Raw genomic sequence first — 8411 nt, forward strand, 5'->3', positions numbered from 1 at the left:
CATTTAAAGTGAAGTGCAGATTTATCCCTAACGTATGAAATTGTACAAATTTAATCTTAACGTTTTCAAATTAAATTTTAATTTTAATTGTAATTTTCGTATATATGATTTTGTGATTGGAAAAATAGCAATTTTGAACCTCTTAATTTATTTATTTTATAAAACTTAACCAAAACTTTTAATTTATAGAAATTATGACAAAACGTTATTCCTTTTAAAAGAATGATTAATGACAATTAAGGGTCCGTTTGTTTTACCTGCTGTTTGCTGTTACTGTTTGTTGTTTTCTGTTACGGTTTACTGTTTGCTGTTTGAAAAGGCTGTTGTTCCAAAAAGCAGGGATTCCCTGTTTTTATAGAAAGCTACTTTTCGACTACAAAAGGCAAACAGGAGGTGTCTAATCAAACACTTTAAACTCTCCTTTTCAAAGTGAAAAGGCAAACAGGAGGTTGAAAAGTAGCTACCAAACGCCCCCTAAATACATGATTAATGTGGAGTTAGAGGAATAATGACAATTAATAGAAAGTATGACAAACGTTATTTCTTCTAAAAGATGGATTAATGACAATCAAATGCATGATTAATGCAGATTTAATAACAATTAATAGAGAATTAATGACAATTAAACTCAATTAATTGTAAGAAGTTAAAAAGTTGCAAAAGACTATATATATACCCTATGCTCCATGTAATTCGACTAACCCAATTTTATAGGCTAGATAAAAAATTTATATCCACCTCTAAAATTGGTATTCTATCTGTTTCCTACTGGTGTTCTATCTAATTTCCTTCATATCTACCTCTGTTTTCTATTCGTGTTCTATCTATTTTCCTTCATATTCACCTGTGTTTTTTTATCGGTGTTCTATCTATTTTCTTTCTTATCTATCTCTATTTCGTATCGGTGTTCTATGTTCTATAAGTTAATACATCATTTTCTTTTCCAACAAAAGAAATTGAGAAATTTATGGAATATCCTCTTTTGTGTATGTGAATAAGAATTTTTATTCTATCAAAAAAAAAAAAGAATTTTTATTTTCATACCAAAAACAAAAATATGTCAAACCGTTGCCGTTATCAAGAGGTCAAACAAAAAGACCATTTCAAAATGATGAACCGTTACGATGGTCTCACACTTTTCAGTGTCACTATTTTCTCCCTTTCTCTCTCGGTTTGATTTTCCAGGGTTTCTGCTTTCGTTTTCTCCTTCTCAGTTTCTCTGTAAGTTACTCTTTTCAGCTTCCTTTGATTTTTTTTCCCCGAAGTTTTGAGCTCAGTTTACCTGGTTTTCCAGTATTTGGTTGAGTCTATACTTGATTGTGTTTAATTTTCTTTAATTTTATTTTATCTGTATGACAATCTGCAATGCAGGACGATCTTTTGCCTGATTTTGGTGTTTTCTGGGTTTTTTAAAGAATATAAATATTTTGGATTTTCTCTGTTTTCTTTATTTCGGTTTTTTTGAATTCACTTGAAGAAAGTGCTGTTTGGAAAAGATTTATAGCATTTTATGCTATTTAAAATGTTTGGTTGGTTTTTATGCCCTTATTCAGTTCACTTTTTAAGCACTCTTCACATCTTGCCGGATCTCAGTATGCTTAGTTTAGTGTGTTTTGCTTTGTCTGCAGGAATCTATAACGATTGTTACTTTCTCTTTTTTTAGTTGTTAAAATGCTCATTTTCTGAGGGGGAATTTTAAGTTATCCACATGTATATTCTTTTTAAGTTGTTTTTCAGAAGCTTTAATTTCCATTTGCTTAGTTTTTTAGATTTGAAATGGTTTGCGTTGTTAGTATATTGTCTGATATTTTTCTTTTACTGTAATATGGGGTTTCTTAATTTTGCCATTTTTCTATCTTCAGCCTCATGTGTTTATCAAATTCTTTTTCCTTCTTAGGAAATGAATGCACCTGAACCAAATGGTAACAGTGCACCCAAATCCTTGCCACCTCCTCCACCAGTTGTTCCACCAGATGTTCCCTTGCGAGCAGAGTCTGAACTAGTGAAGGACAAGGTTGCTAGGCTTCCAATACCAAGGCGTGGTCTTGCTACTAAGGTCCAAAAAATATCTCTCTTAACTAATCATTTTAAGGTCAATGTGACCAATCTGGATGGGAATTTCTCCCTGTACAGTGTATGTTTCCGATTTCTCTCTTAATTATTCTTTTGCTGTTATCTTTACTGAATGCATATTATTATTCAACTCTCGGTTTGCTGGAACAGGTTTCACTTTCTTATGAAGATGGTAGACCTGTTGAGGGTAAGGTATTGGAAGAAAAGTAATTGATCGAGAGAAGCAATTTGCTTATGATGGAGAGAAGAGCCTGTTCACTATTGGTGCCCTTTCTCAGAAGAAACAGGAGTTTACTGTTGTGTTAGACGAGGTCACTTCTAACAGGTGGGTGGCTACCGATTGGAGTTTTAAACAAGTTCATCCAATTATATTTTGTTTTTCTGGCTCCTTACAATCATTTTTTTATGTGCTAGAAATAATGGAAATGCAAGCCCTAATGGCCATGGTAGTCCGAATGATGCTGATAGAAAGAGAGTGCGACGTCCGTATCATTCCAAAACTTTCAAAGTGGAGTTAAGTTTTGCCAGAGAAATTCCCATGCAAGCCATTGCAAGTGCTTTGCGTGGGCAGGAATCAGAGAAATCTCAGTAAGCTATAAGGGTGCTGGATATTATCTTGCGTCAGCATGCTGCTAAACAGTAAATGAAACCTTTTACAATTTCATTTCTTTTTTATCTATGAGGTTATAATGCTGCCTCATTTCTAATGCAAACTGTCTGCCACAGGGGCTGCCTCCTGGTTTGGCAGAATTTCTTCCACAACGATCCAAAAAATTTCACTGATGTTGGATGTAGGGGATTCCATTCGAGCTTTCGGGCCACTCAGGGTGGTCTGTCTCTGACTATCGGTCAGAATGCTTCACTGTTGCTCCATATTTGAGTTTTCTTGGAGTTGTTTTTCACTTGTTTCCTTCCTTTCCAGATGTATCCACAACCATGATTGTTCAGCCTGGTCCTGTTGTTGATTTTCTTATTGCCAACCAAAAAGTCTCAGACCCCTTTTCAATTGATTGGAATAAGGTAATTAGCTTTCCTTATACTGCTACTGGCTTATTTACTGCCTTTGGTTCCTTGAAAATATTGTACTCTTTTGGTTCTTTGAATTATAGTATTCTTTCTTGACAGGCAAAGCGGACTTTGAAAAATCTGAGGATTAGGGTTGATCCCGGCAACCAAGAGTATAAGATAACCGGTCTCTCAGACCATCCATGCAGTGAGCAAATGTATGCAAAGTTTCTTTTGGTTCTTTTAGGCTTTTTAGGTTAGTCTACGTGCATCTCAAGAAGTTGTTATTGCTGTTAATTTGCATGTCATTGTTTCTGTAGGTTTGAATTGAGGCAAAAGAGTGATAATGGAGAATGGGAGGTGACTGAAGTAACTGTTCATCATTATTTTACCAATTATAGACGCATAGAATTGAGGTTGGCAATTAAAGTAATTTGTCAGTGTATGTTTGACCTTTGGTGTTTATGTTGCTAAAATTTTTCCCTCTTTCCATCTTTGTTCCTTGGTGTCCTTGCAACGGTACACGAAAGCACTCAACAACTTTCAAAGGGCTTCTTTGGTGGAGAAATCCAGGCAAAAGCCACAAGAAAGAATGGCTACTTAAACAACTGTGAGTAGCTTCGGAGGCCTTCTGTTTGTATCATAGACTTTTCCTTAGGCTGGTTCTCATTCATGAAATTTTTTCCAGGCTCTGAAAAGAAGCAACTATGCTGCCAAGCCCATGCTAAAGTCGTGTGGTATTTCCATCCAAAGTAACTTTGCTCAAGTTGAAGGCCGTGTCTTGGCAGCTCCAAAAGTATTCCTCTAAGATTGCTTTGGTTTATGTTTATTTAGTCATTTGATTCCAGTGTGATATAGAGGTGTTGCTTCAAGAATTCACCAATTCTTCTTTTGTAATAGCTGAAAGTAGGTAATGGAGAGGATTTCTTCCCTCGGAATGGTCGCTGGAATTTCAATAACAAGGTACCAGTTTCTCCTTTTTTTATGACCATAATTTTGATTTCCTTTCTAACACCACCATTGATTTTTTATACAGAAACTTGTGGATCCATGCAAGGTAGAGCGATGGGCTGTTGTGAACTTTTCTGCACGATGTGATATTCGAGGTCTTGTTGAGACTCTGCAGAAGTGTGGAAACATGAAAGGAATTGTAAGTTGACTCGAATTGCATTAAAGGGCGGCCCGGTCGCATAACGCGTCCCCGCTGAGTGAGGGTCCGGGGAGGGGTCCCACCACAAGGGTGTATTGGGGGCAAGCCTTCCCTTGCCAATTTAATTGACAAGAGGCTGCCCCTAAGACTCGAACCCGTGACCTCTGGTCACACGACAACAACGTTTTACCGTTGCGCCAATTGCATTAATTAATAATATTTGCAAACAGTTCACTGAAATGGAATTCTCTTTTGTGTTATGTAGTCTATAGAAAAACCTGTTGACATACTTGAGGAGAATCCACAATTCAGTCGAGCCCCGCCTATTGTTAGAGTTGAAAAAATGTTTGATGAACTGATTTTTTTTGTGACGTATTTAGAGAATTTCTGCTCATGATGAATGAATGTTCTATTCTTTTTCTAGGGAACTTCTGCTGGACTTCTACACTAGTTCAGGAAAAAGAAAACCCGACCAGATCATCATTTTCAGGTATTTTCTATCACATAGATGGTGGGTGTTCACATTTAATGCTTTGTTTTTTGATATAATATTCAAATAGAGGACATAAAATTCTTTGTGGCAGATAAATTAAGTCTTGAGTTTGTGGAATATTTGGTCTGGTTTTAGTTTTTTTTTTTTTTTCTTGGATGTTTTTAATTTTTCCTGTCTTGATTATTTTACTTTTTGTTATAGGGATGGCGTCAGTGAATCTCAATTCACTCAAGTTTTGAATGTTGAACTGGACCAAATTATTGAGGTTTGATCGGCCTTCAGTTTACTTCCATGACAATTTGTTTTCTTCCATTATGTAGTTTGTGAAACTTCATTAATTTTTTTTTTTCAGGCATGCAAGTTCCTCGATGAGAAATGGAACCCAAAGTTTGTGGTGATAGTCGCTCAGAAGAATCACCATACATAATTCTTTCAGCCTGGAGCACCCGAGAATTTTCCACCTGGTTAGCCTCTACATACTTGCTTGTTATACACTGTAAATAATTTCAACTTGAATATTGGTTATGATTGTTGTATTCTTCTTTTTAGGTACTGTCATTGACAACAAAGTCTGCCACCCAAGGAACAATGACTTTTATCTTTGCACACATGCTGGAATGATTGTGAGTATATAATGCTTTGTATTTTTTTTCAGTTTTGTTTGTATTGATATTGTGGCTGTGATGTCCTTAGTTTACGATGCCATGTGTTTCTTTAACACCAGTAATTGTTTTAAACCCGTTTCGGGAAGCTTTATGCCATTAGTGTTACCTTTTATTATTTTTCTTTATGTTCCTCGGCTTGTTGCATTTGTTTCTCGAAAATTATAGTTTTATATTCCTTTCGCCTCATTTTGCAAGAAGGTGCCTTTTTGCGACTCAGTTGGTTTTGTGTGTATAGTTTTGCCATTTGTTCGAAGAGAGGTTGATCAAATTTCTCTATTACGAGAATGTTCGTATGCTTGTTTTGTGTTCTTTTGTAAAGCTTACATTTTCTTCCTTTGCAACTCAGGGGACAACTAGGCCCACACACTACCACGTTTTACTAGATCAGGTTAGCTTTACAGCAGATGACCTTCAGGAGCTTGTGCATGGTCTGTCTTATGTGTGAATAAATCCGTAATTAGGTGTTATATTTCCGGTGATTAAAATTAAAATTTGAATATACGGGAGTTGTTTATATTTCTGGTCAGAATTGCAGGTATCAAAGGAGCACAACTGCCGTTTCTGTAGGTAAATACATACTCCTTAATACTTGCAATCTTTAGATATTTCAAGGGGGTGGCAAGTCCTGAGTCCTGACACAACCCAAATGGCACGACGTGATTGACAACATTGGAAATAATGACATGAAAAATGAAATTGCTACTGATGTTTCTCATCAATTTGATGTTGGAATTGTTTGACATAGCCAGATATTTAGATCAATTTGCTAAATTCAGTATGTTTTTGTGTATGTGCAGTTGCTCCTATCTGCTATACTCACCTGGGGGCCACACAGATGACCCAGTTCATGAAATTTGAAGACGCATCAGAGGCATCTTCAAGCCACGGCGGCGTGACTGCACCCGGGGTTGTTCCTGTCCCTCAGCTGCCTAAATTGGCTGATGCTGTTTCTAGCTATGTTCTTTTGCTGAGATGGTATTATATGATGATGCTCTGTACATGGTTTTGTGGATCTTCTGTTTGTTGCTTTTTGATAGCCCTGTAGTGTCGTCAGATCAACAGTTTGGCAGCTTTCTTCGAGCAGCACTACATAATGGTGGTAGTCGGGCAGGGAGGGAGTGGCTACGAGCAAGTGTATCCGGTATACCGTCACAAGCTACTTAAGGCTTAGTACATGATCCAAAACGTCCCAAGACGGAAAAAAAAATGAAATGGAGGTGGATGGAACAAACTTTTTAAAAAACGATATTGGGGCGGGTCCTAGTACTCAAGCCCGCTTGGCCCAATGAGTGTTCTTAGCTGGAACTGTTCTGAGTTGGGCAACCTACGTACAGTAAATGTTCTCTTGGATTTAGTCCAGGTTCACAAGCCCATGGTTTTGTTTTTAATGGAGACAATGATTAAGGAAGATAGGGTGCTGGGGTGAGTAGAAAGTTGGATTATGCAGGGCATTTTATAGTAAATGGAGTAGGTCATGTGGGTGGTCATCATTTCCTCTTCTGTGAATTTTATTAATGCTATTGTTTCTATCCCAAATCTCCCATCTTGTCTACATGTTTTTATGGCTTTTCGGCTTGAGACTTGTTGCGGGCCCTAAGGAACAAGAAGACATTGATGGTGTTGCATTAGGGATATTAATGATATTCAGGGCCGGCTCTGGGTTTAGGCCAGGAGTGCACTGGCCTAGGGTCCATGGTTATAAGGGCCCAAAATATTTTTTAGATCTATGTATATTTAAGCTTGTAGAAAATTTAATTCAAAATTACCAAGTATCCTAGTGGCTAAGATCGTGTATTCCATCCAAAGGGGTCTAGGTTCGACCCCTGTTGATTGCAATTTTTTTTCCCAAAAAAATATATTTGAATATTTGGCTTTCTTCAACATATATATTAATATTAAGAAATTTATATAGAAATTACTTTTCAATACTTATTGATAATTATATCAAATAATACTTTAAATTAGGTCAAACTAATAAAATCATTATTTTAAATATATTTTAAATATTATGGCTTATAAATTAAGGGTATATAATAAGCCTAATGCTTCCCCAGCTCCTTTAACTTGTCCAAATTGGTGATTTTACCCCCTCAACTTATCGAATGTCCTATTTACCCCCTTAACACCATAAAAGTGGTATTTTTCACCCCCTCAACTTGTCCATTTATCCCCCCAACTCATTGAATGTTCTATTTACCCCATTAACTCCATAAAGTGGTATTTTTCACCCCTTACAATCCGTTATCGAAGCCTAAATTGATAACTTTTTTTAAACGTTAAACCTATATTTATGCTATTTTGTAAATGGAACCTAAATTGATACTTTCCCAAAAATCATATACCTATTTTGGTACATTATTTCTACATATAATGTATTTAACTTGTTTATATTAATGTTCTTGTTATTTGTATTTTTTATTCGTTCTTTCTCTTTTCAACTTTTTTTACTACTATAAAGGGATAAGAAATACAATTTTTATGGAGTTAAGAAAGTAAATAGGATCATAAGTGGTGAGAAATACCACTTTTATAGAGTTAAATGGGTAAATAGGATATTCGATGAGTTGAGAATGGGTAAAATGACAAATTTGGACAAGTTAAGCGGGTGAGAAATACCATTTTTATGGAGTTAAGGGGGTAAATAGGACATTCGATGAGTTGGAGGGGTAAAATAATCAATTTCGACAAGTTAAAGGGGCTGGAGAAACATTAAGCCTATATAATATATTTACTAAGGCCTTGTTTGATAAACCACTTAATTGCTTAAATTAAAATGTTACGCACTTATTTTTTTTTTTTTTTTTGGTAAGAAAGGAAAGGAAAAAAACAAAACCAACAAAAAACCTACACCGGGATCAGTCTAGGAAGGCTGACTCCAATCCTATCCTCTAGGAGAGAAGGCAAAAGAAAAGAAGGAGGAACAGATAGGGTAGAAACACCTAACATTCTCCCATGCCCAGCAGCTGCTAAGCGATCCGCCACGCGGTTTTGCTCCCTAAAAATATGGGAGAAATTAAGATACTCA

The 8411-nt window shown here is 36.1% G+C and overlaps 1 pseudogene; it reads left to right on the plus strand.

Moving 5' to 3' along the window:
* The first annotated feature begins 1124 nt into the window (after nucleotides 1-1124).
* On the plus strand, nucleotides 1125-7186 carry LOC136221754 (protein argonaute 4-like; annotated as a pseudogene).
* Nucleotides 7187-8411: the final 1225 nt, after the last annotated feature.

This window comes from Euphorbia lathyris, chromosome 3 (assembly GCF_963576675.1).
Source record: "Euphorbia lathyris chromosome 3, ddEupLath1.1, whole genome shotgun sequence".
In the NCBI taxonomy this organism is placed as follows: domain Eukaryota; kingdom Viridiplantae; phylum Streptophyta; class Magnoliopsida; order Malpighiales; family Euphorbiaceae; genus Euphorbia; species Euphorbia lathyris.